General features: G+C 40.3%; 1 protein-coding gene across 2 annotated transcripts in view; it reads left to right on the forward strand.

The window, feature by feature from the left end:
* Positions 1-13,545, forward strand: part of agap1 (ArfGAP with GTPase domain, ankyrin repeat and PH domain 1) — a 671,134-nt gene that overhangs the window by 194,579 nt on the left and 463,010 nt on the right. The window lies entirely within an intron of this gene.

Here is a 13,545-nt window from a genome sequence, read left to right on the forward strand (position 1 = left end):
TGCTGCTTGGCCTGCTGTGTTCATCCAGCCCTGCACCTTGTTGTCTCGGATTCTCCAGCATCTGCAGTTCCTACTATCTCTGATTCGGTAGTAAACCTTTTCCTTTTTTTCTTGCACCTCCAATATCTGAAACGTGTACTTGAGGAAAGTATTAATCCTCTTTGTTGCAATTTACGTTACGCAGGAAGCAAACTTTTAGGTAAGTTTAAATCAGAAGATCATGTTTGTTAATACAATATCCTAGAATATAAATGAAGCAAAATCCACTCATTCCCTCATCTATAAGGAGGCACCCAAGTAAAAACGGATTCTTGAAACCAAGCATGTGTGTTTCAGTTATTAGCAGAAATACAAGTAGTGAACCATGTGCTCTAATTTCAAATGCCTGTGTTGCAGTCTTGGATGTGTTTTCTGTCATAGTTTTTGACTGAGTGGAAGTTTGATGTCTGAGTTTATGACCAGATTTTTTTAAGATGTGATCTTTAAAGGTAAAAACAAATTGGTCTACCTCTCACTGCCTGGGTTGACCGTCACTAGGCTACATTCTGATCTTCCAGTTGGTGGAATGCTCCTTTTGGTTCTAATGGTTAGCAGACTTAGCTGGTTTCCCCTGATTTTTAGTCTGTGGTCTGTTTCAGTACTTCTGTTTTCTACTCTGAATGGTTTAAAGTTTAAGTTCAAAGCCATTATTGTACAATGGAGAATGGATGGTGGCCATTCACACCTACTGATGATTTGGCAGGTTTCTCTGCAGCTTTCGTTAAGTTTCAAACTCTGACATGGTAAGCCTGGGAAAACATAGGAGTTTTGAGAAAGCCCACGAACAATAGAAGGTATAAATTTCACAGAGCTTTTATCTTGATGTGACTATTCAAGCAGCAACATCACATGTGACTAATCAGTTAGGAACTTTCGGGATCTTGAGAGAATCTGAGCAATTACAAATGTTACCTGATCCCAGCAGTCATCTTAGCCTTTTGGTGTCTATTTTCTGTCAAGGACCTGGCAGTTCCAAATAATTCTATACTAAATAGACTGTATTTAAAGTAATTGATGTGATGTGATATGCCTTTAATGGGCATGACAAAGGTTCCAGGGAAACATGACATGGAAATGTCTCTCTGGCTCCTCTCCTTTCCTTCATGCCCAAGAGACCTCGGTGAGGGAATATAGTGCGTCCACCAATAAGGTTGAAATCCTCTGACTTGTGAGCATAAAATATTTTACTGACATCTACTGTTTACTTTGTATGATATGCTTTGTAGTTTTGTTTGATTTTGCTTCGTTATTTCAGTGGGTGCTGTCTCAGTTCGAGTGCAGCTGCCTTTCTGTTACTGATACTGGAGCAATCCATTATCACCTCTTTGGGTTTGTTTGTTACACAAGCTGCTCTCTTGCTGCATGTAAATGGCCAGGTGAAGGCTGTCATCAAACAAAGTTAAATCTCAAAAGGAAAGTGCAATGTTAGTGTCCCTACCCCTGGACTGGGAGGTCTGGGACCAAGTCCCACCTGCTCCAGGGGTAGCAAGAACTGCATATCTTGGAGTCAGAGACAACACAGTGTGGAACTGGAGGAACACAGCAGGCCAGGCAGTGTCAGAGGAGCAGGAAAGTTGACGTTTTGGGTCGGCACCCTTCGTCAGAAGATTTCTGAAGAAGGGTACTGACCTGAAATGTCAACTCTCCTGCTCCTCTGAAGCTGCCTGGCTTGCTGTGTTCCTCCAGCTCCATACTGTGTTGTCCCCACCTTCTCCACAGGTGTGTAATAATCTCTCTGAACAGGTTGATTAGAAAAATAGGTTAAATACAAAAAAATCTCAAATGGAAAGGGCTGTTGTGGAGCAGTGGTAGTGTCCCTACCTCTAAGCTAGGAGACCTGGGTTCAAGTCCCACCTGCTCCAGAGTAGTGTAATAATATCTCTGAACAGATTGATTAAATACAAAAATACTCAAAAAGACATTTGATTGTTTAACTTGGAGATAGTAGGAACTGCAGATGCTGGAGAATCCGAGACAACAAGGTGCAGGGCTGGATGAACACAGCAGGCCAAGCAGCATCATAGGAGCAGAAAGGCTGACGTTTCAGGCCTAGACCCTTGCATTGCACTTCTTGTGAATAAATCATTTTCTCGAAGTAATTAAATAGACACCAAAGGACAGCGAAAACATTTTTGTTTTATTGTAAGAAACCTTCATTACAATTTGGGAGTTTTACTTTTCTGTGTAAAACCATTTAACGAACCTTAACATCTACTATTGAGAAGCCACATCCACTGTATGTACTACCCTCTTAGAATTGGAGTTGCACCACTTGTAGCAATCGGCTAACTCTACATAAATTGTAGTACTCTACAATTTTCTGTATAAAATAGCAAGTATTAAAGTCTAAAGCTAATATTTGCAAATAAGTAACAGTGGCATAACAATTAAAATACAATGATCAAACACGTAAAAATTTGTGAAGTGTCAAAGCCCTTTGCAATTTAACTCCCTGGAAATTCAGTGGATAAAATACTTACCTCCTATGTAGCTTGTTCAGTCAGTTTGATCCTCAAATAGACCATTTACATGGGGTTGGCTTTTAAAGAGACACTTCAGCCACTCAGCTTGACATTTTAGAAAGATGCCAACTTTTGAAAGAATGCCTGCTTATTTCATCCTCCTAGATTGACAGCCTTTTAAAGTCGAGATGGAACAGATATCCCAAAAACAACAGTGAATATTCAGGAACAAAAACAGAATTTGCTGGAAAAATTCAGCAGGTCTGGCAGCATTTGTGAAGAGAATCAGAGTTAACATTTCAGGTTCGGTGACCCTTCCTCAGAATGCTCAGGATGTGAATATTCAGTATGTTTTGAACCTTTCAAGACACAAATCTTCGCAAAACTTTACTGCGGATAAAATCAAGGAATCCATCTATTTTTTTAAATGCAGTTGTGAATGAAACTGACAATTAAAACTTTCCTGTGTATTTTATTTTAAAGAGACACTTCTGTGGTGAGAAAGCGTGTACCTGACTTCAAGATTTTTGGAGACACAGCCATTTTTGGGGCCTCACTCTCGAGAAAACACTTGAATTCTCTTGCTTTTAGCACTGGCATCCCAGGTCCACAGCTCCTGCAGGGTTTTAGTTGGAATAATTGTGAAAAGAAAGGTAAGCATGGGAGATCACCCCATGGGTGCTGCTGGTTTTCTATTGAGAAGCAATCTCTGAAGATGATATTAGTGCCTTTGGTGCACCACAGGAAATGATCAGAGGCCAAGTACTTTATTTTATTGCATAGGACATCAGTGGGCAGACAGATACAAAGCAGCAGAAATTTAAGTTGCAGATTGAAACATGGAAAAGTACTCATAACTGCAGTATCAAATACTCAAGGGTTTATTCTTGAAGAGTGAGAGCTGGAAAGTCTGTTTAGATGTAGAAGTAGGAAAGTTTAGATCAACCTATCCCTCCCACATGCACTTTCTGTTTTTATTTCCTCCGTTGGAGGTTAATACATGTGCAGGATTTAACTCAATCACTGACCTAACAAGTTGCTGCTACTGCAGTTTGTGAAGTAGGTACTTTGACAGTAAAATATGTCTGGTAATATCCTCAACCATATACTTTTGCATTTACCAAAAAGTTATGATAAATTTGACAAACATTGCTTAGTGAAAATGGATACCCATTGTTTAAATTTTCCAGCAGAATCAGATTTTCAGGAAAACTTGTGTCTTTGCTATTAAAGTTTCTTTGATAGAATGAATGTCTGGCAGTGTAGTGAGACTTTGACAAGATTTCATAAGCAACTGGAAACAAATAACCCAGTTGTTCCTGCATGCTTCTGTGCTGAAACTCCAGATGTCAAATTCTTATCCCTGTTTTCAAATTCCTCCATGGTCTCATGCCTCCCAATCTTTCTTAACTTCTCCAGCCCTAGAATCATCCAAATTTGAATGTGGCTTCCTATTCATTCCTCACCTGTTTTGTCCCACAATTAGTAGCTGTGTTTTCAGCTGTTTAGGGCATAAACTCTGGATTTTCCTTCCTAAACCTCTCCTCCTTTCCACTTGTTTTCCATTTATAATCACTCATAGACTCCTGGAGTTATATAGCATGGAAACAGACGCTCGGTCCTACTCGTCTGCTGACTAGACATTCCAATCTGACCTAGTCCCATTTGTCATCATTTGGCTCATATCCCTGTAAACCCTTCCTATTCATGTACTCATCCTTTTTAAATGTTGCAATTGTACCTGCCTCCACCACTTCCTCTGGCAGTTGTTCCATACATGTGACACCCGCTGTGGAAAAAGTTACCCTTCAGGGTCTTTATTAATATTCCCCCTTTCTTCTTAAACCAATGCCCTCTAGTTTAGGATACCCCCGCTCTAGGATAAAGACCTTGGCTATTCAGCCTATCCATACCCTTCCTGATTTTACAAACCTCTATAAGGTCACTCCTCAACTTCTGAAGCTCCAAGAGAAAACAGCTCAGACTCTCCCTACAACTCAAACTGTTCAATCTCGCAACGTACTTGTAAATCTTTGCTACACCCTTCAAGTTTAACACCACCCTCTATGAAAGGGCAACCAGAATTGTATGCATTATTCTAAAAGTGGCCTCACCAATGTCTGTACAGCTGCAACATGACATCCCAACTCTAATACTCAGTGTTCTGACCAACGAAGGCAAGTGTGCCAAATGCCACCTTAACCACCCAGCGTACCAATGACTCCACTTTCAAGGAACTAAGCAACACTCCCCAGGGTCCAACCGTTAATTGTACAAGTCCTGCACTGGTTTGCCTTAGATTCTGGGGAAGGGTTACTGGACCCGAACATTAACTCTGATTACTTTCCACGAATATTGTTGAGTTTTTCCAGCATTTTCTGTCTTTGTGAGCAACATAAATGCGTGTATTTGATTTTAAGAAAAACATCGAAAGTTTGTAATGTGCTGAAGACCAAAAACACATCATGGTTGGATCAGATTCTGAAATTCTTTGTTAAGGTGGTATTAATCTTCCAGTGTCTTCTGGCCAGGAAGTTGAGTGGTTGGATTAACCTTCCTGGCTTTGACCGTACAGTTTAAAAAGACAGGAACTTCTGTGAGTTTTCCGTCCAGTTTTATGTACAAAAATCCTTCTTAGCAAACACATGTCATTGTTTGGTGCAAGCAGTCTGGTTAGAGTTGCTCTGCCTGTGGCCACGCGTGGGTGTTAATGGAGGGTGTGGAACTCAGGTACCACATGTTCACCACAATCCTTTGTTTCAGTCAAAAGTAGATGAGCACATTTGACTGACAAAAGCTTGCCATTTCATGTTTGCATTCTGTCACTCTGTCTTAAACCATCTTTCACTTTAATGCCTTAAATGAATGTATGCTAAATTATCAATATTCCTAAATTGAAAAATCTTGTAAACAGATTAATTTAAATTTTTGGAAGAATTCAAGTTCTTAGCTGCTAGTATGTGTAGGACAGTGATGTATATTATGAATTTAGATGTTTGAGAGATTTTGGATAAAGGACGATTTGGCAATACTTGTTTATCCTTGCAATATTGTATCTATGGTGAGTGTATGTTGAGATTAAATCTGTCATTATCACTGGTTTTGTACTACTGTACTTAAAGACTGGGAAAGGAGGGGGTGTGATTTGTGAGTAAAATTTTTATGCTATCACATGCAAAAAAAATTGATCAGAAGGCAAAAATAAGTAGCCCAAGGCTGAAAATACTTAGTTGCATCAGGATATAAAAAGCTAAAAATTCTTGTTGTAATCTAGGGGGAGAGAATCCTGTACAATTTAGACTGAACAATGGCTTGGGAGGCAGGAGTGGGAGGAACTAAATTGAAATCCTTAGTATTGTCAGAAATATATTAACTGATTATTCTGAAAGAAAACATATGTTTGATTCAAACGCTGGTAGTTTTTTTTTGAAGAAAAATAAAATTAAATTGAACATATAAAACTGTTAAATAAAACACTGATGGATTCAGTTTTAATCTAATCACATTTTGAGGAATTTGATTCAAATCAGGAAGAAGGTTTACATTTTCTGAAGAGTTTTGAGTTGCTGTGTGGCCAATTCCAGTATTATGCACATTCTGTATGTGAGAACACTTGTACTTCTCATATGGGCAAACGTATGCTATATGGAGGATGCTTTTAATGAAAAAAATCAAAACAATCTTCGAGAAGGAAATCTTTCTTCTGTCTTCATTCCATATTGGAGCTGTAATGTATATGTAAATTGTTAATTTTAAAATGTTAAATATCCATTCTGATAACTTAAACTTTACTCCTTAAGCCCTGATGCAGAGAATTGTGCTGAAAAATATTAAATAGTATCATGACCACTTTTTGGTTGAGTGATGAATCTCCTAAGTAGGATTAAAATTCCTATTGGACATTTTTGTGTGAATTGTCTAACATTAATTCAAATATTGTGGCACTCAAACTTGGCATATGAAAGTTTACATAGTTTCCTATGAGATTCTGGCTCTCTTAATCATCTATCGGCAGATAGCACCAGGTAAAACACTTGCAAGTCTTTCAAAAGGAATAAGTCTGAGATATGAGGCTGCGACTGGGGTCAAAATAAAAACTCCAATCCATTTAATTTTGAATTGGGGGTTGACTGATAAGTTATCCACACTCTGTTCCTAATTCCAAATATGAAACGTTGTGAAAGTCATTTAGCCACTGTTATCATGTTGACTGGGACAAAAATAATGTGTATATCGACTGACACTCTCTGCTTACCTTCCTCCTCACTTCAGCCTTGCGTTTTTCTATCAATATTTTCTCTCTCTGTTTTCCTTTAGTTAAAATCTATTTAGGGCCCTGTACCTGCATTGTTGTGCATCTGTTGAGTTCTGTATAGCAAACAAAACAGACACATGACACTGTTGCGGCATTTGCCACAGGTTGATGTAATTGTAGCACTGTATGTGACTGCTGATACCAAGTCTTTTGGAATGACTCAGCAGCTACCATTTTAACTTGCCCTGATCTGATGTCCTTTTCTCAATCCTGATGAAGCATGAGTGTAAGGATAAGCCCCGACACTGAAGAATTTCACAAGCAAAAATTAACCTATGAAAGTTTAAAAGTTACTCTGAAAAAGAGGTTCTAAAGCATGAAGGGAGTATTATTTGTGAGACACAGGTCAACTCACAGTGTATTTGTATTTGTATTTGTCTTCTGACGGTTCACAATTAGCTGTGGTAGGGTATTGAGATTGGGCTCAGTTTGACTTCTCTGTCTTTTAAATAAAGATAAGCTTTGCGGATTTAGAGATCAAATAATAATGGGTAAATAAATACATCCAGTTCAGGACTAGCCCTTTTGCAGGGTGGCTTGAATTGACTTAGTTTTCTGAATGTCCAAATTAGGATGTAGATTAAGACACAACATTTGCTGAGGTTGAATGTAATTGCTGAAATGTGTAATAAAAAACGTTATACTCCAACTAGGATTAGGTAGCGATTAAACCTGGTATAAACAGATGAAATGTAAGCAATTTGCATGTTTCATGGTACAGTTCATTCTGTTTGAAATGTGTCAAAAGATAAATACTGAGTAATGTTTAGTTGGATAATCGGTTTGTAATTCTTCGATTTGTTTTTTGAGGTTTCCCATTTTTCTGTACAGTTTCCACCATTCTCTCTTTTGCCTGGATGTTTTTGTGTACTTCTGACATCTGTATCACCCCATAACATAGCTATTGCCGATTTCAGTCTCAAAGTTCATCAAAACTCTGTCATCCTTGAGTATGTTGGCTCCTATTCTCCTGAAGGCTAGCCTGATCCCCACACAACTGCAGCTCACAACTATTCATCAAAAATGGCACGTCGGCTGAACTTTCTCATCTCAGTCTGGTTGGTGTCAATCAAACAATGTTTCTTTCAAATAACCAAACCGCTTCTTCTCAGCTTCTGGATCCAGCCTCTGTCTTTTCCAACTTGCCAGTACAGCATCAGTGAACTTATCAGCTATGACAACTGAGCCCGAATAGGTCTTCGCCCCTTTGTATTAGTTTCGTCCAGTTCCAGAGGTTTTGGTTTTTGTTTACTTTGAAGATGTGAGGGTCAGTTTTCTGTTTCAATTTCAATTATTGTCTGTATAAAAGCATGCGAACTTTGAAATCATGGATTCCATCATGCCAGGTGATGTAAGACTGGAGGGTGGCTAGTGTGATGCCATTATTTAAGTAAGGTGGTAAGGAAAATCCAGGGAACTATAGACTGGTTAGCCTGATCTCGGTGATATGTATTTGTTGGAGGAGGTTCTGAGAGACAGGATTTACATGCTCTTGGAAAGTCAGGGACTGATTAGGGATAGTCAACATGGCTTTGTATGTGGGAAATAATGTACCATTAACTTGATTGAGTTTTTTGAAGAGGTGGGAAAGAAGACTGATGAAGGCAGAGTGGTAGATGTTGTCCATATGGACTTCAGCAAGGCAATCGACAAGGTTCCGCATGAAAGACTGGTTAGCTAGGTTAGATCACGTGGAATCCAGGGGGAGCTAGCCAATTGGATACAAATTTGGTTTGAAGGTAGGAGACAGAGGGTGGTGCTCGAAGGTTGTTTTTTGGACTGGAGGCTTGTGACCAGTGGTGTGCTGCAAGGATCAGTGCTGGGTTCACTGCTTTTTGTCATTTATATAAATGATATGGATGTGAATATAGGAGGTATGGTTAGTAAGATTGGTGGTGTGGTGAACTGAGAAGAAGATTACCTTACAGTACAATGGGGTCTTGATCATATGGGCACACGGGCCAAGGAGAGGGCAATGGAGTTTAACTTAAACAAATGTGAGGTACTGCATTTTGGTGGGGCAAATCAGGGCAGGACTTGTACACTTAATGGTAAGGTCGCGGGGAGTGTTGATGAACAAAGAGACCTTGGGGTGCAGGTTTATAGTTCCTTGAAAGTGGAGTCGCAGGTAGACAGGGTAGTGAAGAAGGCGTTTGGTACGCTTGCCTTCATTGGTCAGTGCATTGACGGTAGGAGATGGGGCATCATGTTGCGGCTCTACATTGGTGAGGCCCCTTTTAGAATACTGCGTTCAGTTCTGGTCTCCCTGCTGTAAGAAAGATGTTGTTAAACTTGAGAGGGTACAGAAAAGATTTACAAGGATGTTGCTCGAATTGGACGGTTTGAGGCTGGGAGAGGCTGAATAGGCTGGGGCTTTTATCCTTGGAATGTCGGAGGCTGAGGTGTGATCTTATCGAGGTTTGTAAAGTTGTGAGGGGCATGAATAGCGTGAATATCCAAGGTCTTTTTCCCAAAATGTCGAAGTCCAGAACTAGAGGGCATAGGTTTAAGGTGAGAGGGGAAAGATTTAAAAGGAACCTGAGAGGCAATGTTTTCATGCAGAGGGTAGTGTGTGTATAGAACTAGATGCCAGAGGAGATGGTTGAGGCAGGTACAGTTACAACATATATATGGCATCGGGTGGGTACATGAATGGGAAGGGGTTAAAGGGATATGGCCAAATGCTGGCAAATGGGACTCGATCAGTTTAGGATAACTGGTCAGCACAGATGGTTTGGACCAGTGGGTTTTGTTTCTGAGCTTTAAAGCTCTGTGATTTGCATTCTCCGTCCATTATTTTAATACAAGTGTTGACCTGTTTGTTTGGAATGAATTATTATCAGGGCTAAACTAACATTGAGTGGAAAATGTAAGTTCATATGTTGAGGATTTCTGCTATAGTTGTGTTGATTATTGATGGCCTTTAGATATGGAAGGTGGCAATTGCAGAAGAAAACATTTAACATGAGCTGAACCATTTTTTGAGTATCGTTTCTGATTGGCTCTCCTTGTAGTAAGAGTTCTGATTGTTTGTGTTGTTCATAAGTTTTCCATCTTGTTCAAAGTCAGACTTCGCCAAGTTGCCTCCGAGACTTGTGTTGATGACCTCTCAGGTGACAACTGATGAACTTGGGTGGTAAGTGCAGGCAGGCCATTAAAGTGTATGCAATGTCACAACAAAGCCTGACCCTGTTCTCATTTCTTGCCCACACATACAGTTTTCCACAGTGAATGTAGGTGGTAATCAGACATGGAATTCTGAACTGAGTCCCATGGTTGTGTCTGCCACAGCCAGTTGTCTGAAATTTAATAACCTACCATTGACCAACAATGGAGATTGAGATATCCTACTGTGTCTATTATAGATATACATTTCAGAGTCATAGAATCATAGAGCAAGGAAACAGACACTTTTTCGTGCCCACCAAGTTTCCCAAACTCAACTCACTCCACTTGCCTGCATTTGGCCTGTATCCCTCTAAGCCTTTCCTATTCATGTACCTATCTAAATGTCCTTTAAATGTTGTAACTGTACCTGCATCTACAACCTGACAACATCCTGGTAATTCTTTCCTGAACCCTGTCTATTTTAATTATATCCTTATAGCAGGGCGACCATAACTGTACACAATACTCCAAAAGTGGCCTCACCAATATCCTATGATGCATGAGTGAGTAGATGTGATCAAAAACTCACTGATCAAATACTCACTGATCAAATGGTACTGAAGGCAAAATCTTGAATGCAGCATATTGTCATTTGATATGAAGGAAATGTAGAATAATATGGTAAATTGATTCTGGGTCCAACTCTTTCAAAGAACTGGGATAGTAAGAATTGCTGATGCTGGAGTCAGAGATAACACACTGGAGCTGGAGGAGCACATCAGGCCAGGCAGCATCAGAGGAGCAGGAAAGTTGATGTTTCGGGTTGAGACTCTTCTTCAGAAATGGGGGAGGGGACAGGGAGCTCCGAAATAAATAGAGAGGAGGGGTGGGGCTGGGGAAGGTAGGTGGGATGGTGTTAGGTGAGTGCAGGTAGGGAGTGCTAAGGATTGGTCAGTGGGATGGGTGGGAGAGAAGATGGGCAGGTTGTGTCAGGTCAAGGAGGCGGGGATGAGAGGGAGGGTTGGTCACAGGTTGAGACTGGGGCTGGGGAGATTTTGAAACTGATAAAGTCCACATTGAGACCATTGGGTTGTAGGCTGCCAAGGTGGAATATGAGGTGCTGCTCCTCCAGTTTCCGGGTGGTGTCATTGTGACACTGTAGTAGTTCTGGAGTGTTGCAGTGTGTCCTGGTCCTTTTATAATAGTGTCCTATCCCCCTCAGACCCATTGCTTTCCTACCAGACACATCTTCACACAAACTGGCCAAGGACCTACAACAGAGATTGAAACACCTAGTTGACAGATCACCCCATTCCATCCACTCAACCCAAGATTTCCTCAATACTCTCAAGAGCATAAAAATCAGTGACAACAAGATTATGGTATCCTTTGACGTCACAGCTTTATTCACATCAATCAACATCCCACTAGCCAAAGAAACAGTGGCCACATTACTAGAGCAGCCACGCAGATTAGCAGTTCAATCAGCATTGACAACATACTTAAACTATTAGACCTCTGCTTCACCACACACTTTTTGTCTTTAATGGTCAAGTATACAAATAGATCAACGGTACACCAATGGGGTCACCCATCTCAGGACTCATTACAGAAGCAGTCATGCAAAGACTAGAACACACCACCCTCCCCTGCATTCAACCTAATCTGTGGATGTGGTACGTAGTCAAGACATTTGTCATTATTAAACGCAACAAATTAGAAGAGACTGACCACCTCATCAACAGCATATTCGCAGGGATTAACTTCACAAGGGAAGAAGAAATAACAATCAACTTGCGTTACTGGATGTTAAAGTTGAGTGTATGACTAATGGGGTGTTTCAAACCTCAGTATAAAGAAAAGCAACCCACACTGATCAAATCCTTAACTTCCACAGCAACCACCCCAATGTCCACAAACAAAGCTGCATTAAGACACTATTTAAATGGGCCAGGACACACTGCAACACTCTGGAACTACGCAGGAAAGAGGAAGAGCACCTGTACAAAGTCCTCGCTATAAACAGATATCCCCGCAGCTTCATCCACAGATGCCTACTAAATAGACAACAACAGGAGGACACAGTACGACCTAACACACTGGCCACACTGCCCTACATCAAGAACATATCAGAACTTACAACAAGATTCCTAAGACCACTAAGAATCATGGTAGCACACAAGCCCACAGCCACTCTATGACAAACACTCAAAAGGATTAAAGACCCTATTCCCACAACATGCGGAACGCGCGTGGTTTACAAAATACGGCTGCCACAAACATTACGTCGGACAGACAGTCAATGAAGGCCATCGGTTTAACTGGGACAAGGTAACCATAGCAGCCCAAGCCAAACATACACACGCACGCATGGGAATTCCTAGAGGCATGGTTCTCCACCTGTAATGCAATCAACAAACATATAGAATTGGACTCCATATACAAACCCATACAGATCAAAACCAGAAATGACACTACTCACCATAACGGACAGGACAATATAAATTCCAAGCGGAGTGGAATAACAGCGCTTCATCAGCGGCTCCACTGATGATGTCACCTAGCATGATGATGGAACATCTGAATGAGAACAAGCCAGCTCGGCCAGCAAGTCAACAGCCTTGCTACTGTTGAATCTATATGTCCCAGCCTGTCAGGCCTCTGTGGACTTTCCTTATCTTGAGTGAGATTCTTTTGCTAATCACTCTAAAGTGCCTTCTGATTACCAACCGTTCATCCACTGGGAACAGTTTTTCTTTATTTACTCCAAAACCCTTTATGATATCTTCAATCCACTGTGCACCTCCATTTTGTTATGATGGATTTTTATTTCTGTGCATCAATATTCTGTATTCAGTTTTGCCCTTTTTAAACAGCATCTGCTTGACAGAACCAGAATTGCCAAGAAAACATGAGTGGAGCAGTGCATGTTAAGGACATGGGTACCGTGAATGGTTAAAGATCACTGTTGCATGTAGTGACTAAACTATTGGACCAAAATCTCTTTTCCCACCATACAGTCTTGTGTTAAGTATTATGGTATTTCCTGGACAGCTGGTACTGCTTATCCACTAGCTTTAAGCAGCAAAAGCCAAGAACGGAACTATATTTCCAATTATAGAAAACTGACTTCCTTAGGTCAATTTATGAGATTTTGATCTTTTTGACTAGTCCGCTGCCTTAAAACAATTTATTTTTCATAATTCTAATTAAACTGAAAAATAACTATGGTAAGTTATTTGCTACAAATAACATGATGCAACAAGCAAATGTCAATTGTTCTGGGAATCAGAAAAAAACTAGTTAAAAGCAAATCAATTGCTATCCATCACCTTCCACTATGTTCGTTTTCTGGCCATTATTCCTCAACAAGTAATGAATAAAATCTTATCAGAATTACCGCAAATAATTCAAATGCAGTTGTTTCCCCGTGGGTCAGTAAGGCGATTTGTTCGTCTTTAAATTTAGTTTTATCTAACATCTGCTCAGGTTCCTGAATGTGGGACGTATTCCAAAACACCAGTTGGTAACTCATGAAATAGCATGTTTAAAAAGAAGGCATATTTGTGAGACAAAGGAAAGGAAATCTCCTGTTTGTCTGATTTTTGCACTCTGCTTATA

This window comes from Rhincodon typus, chromosome 7 (genome assembly GCF_021869965.1).
Source record: "Rhincodon typus isolate 14 chromosome 7, sRhiTyp1.1, whole genome shotgun sequence".
In the NCBI taxonomy this organism is placed as follows: Eukaryota; Metazoa; Chordata; class Chondrichthyes; order Orectolobiformes; family Rhincodontidae; genus Rhincodon; species Rhincodon typus.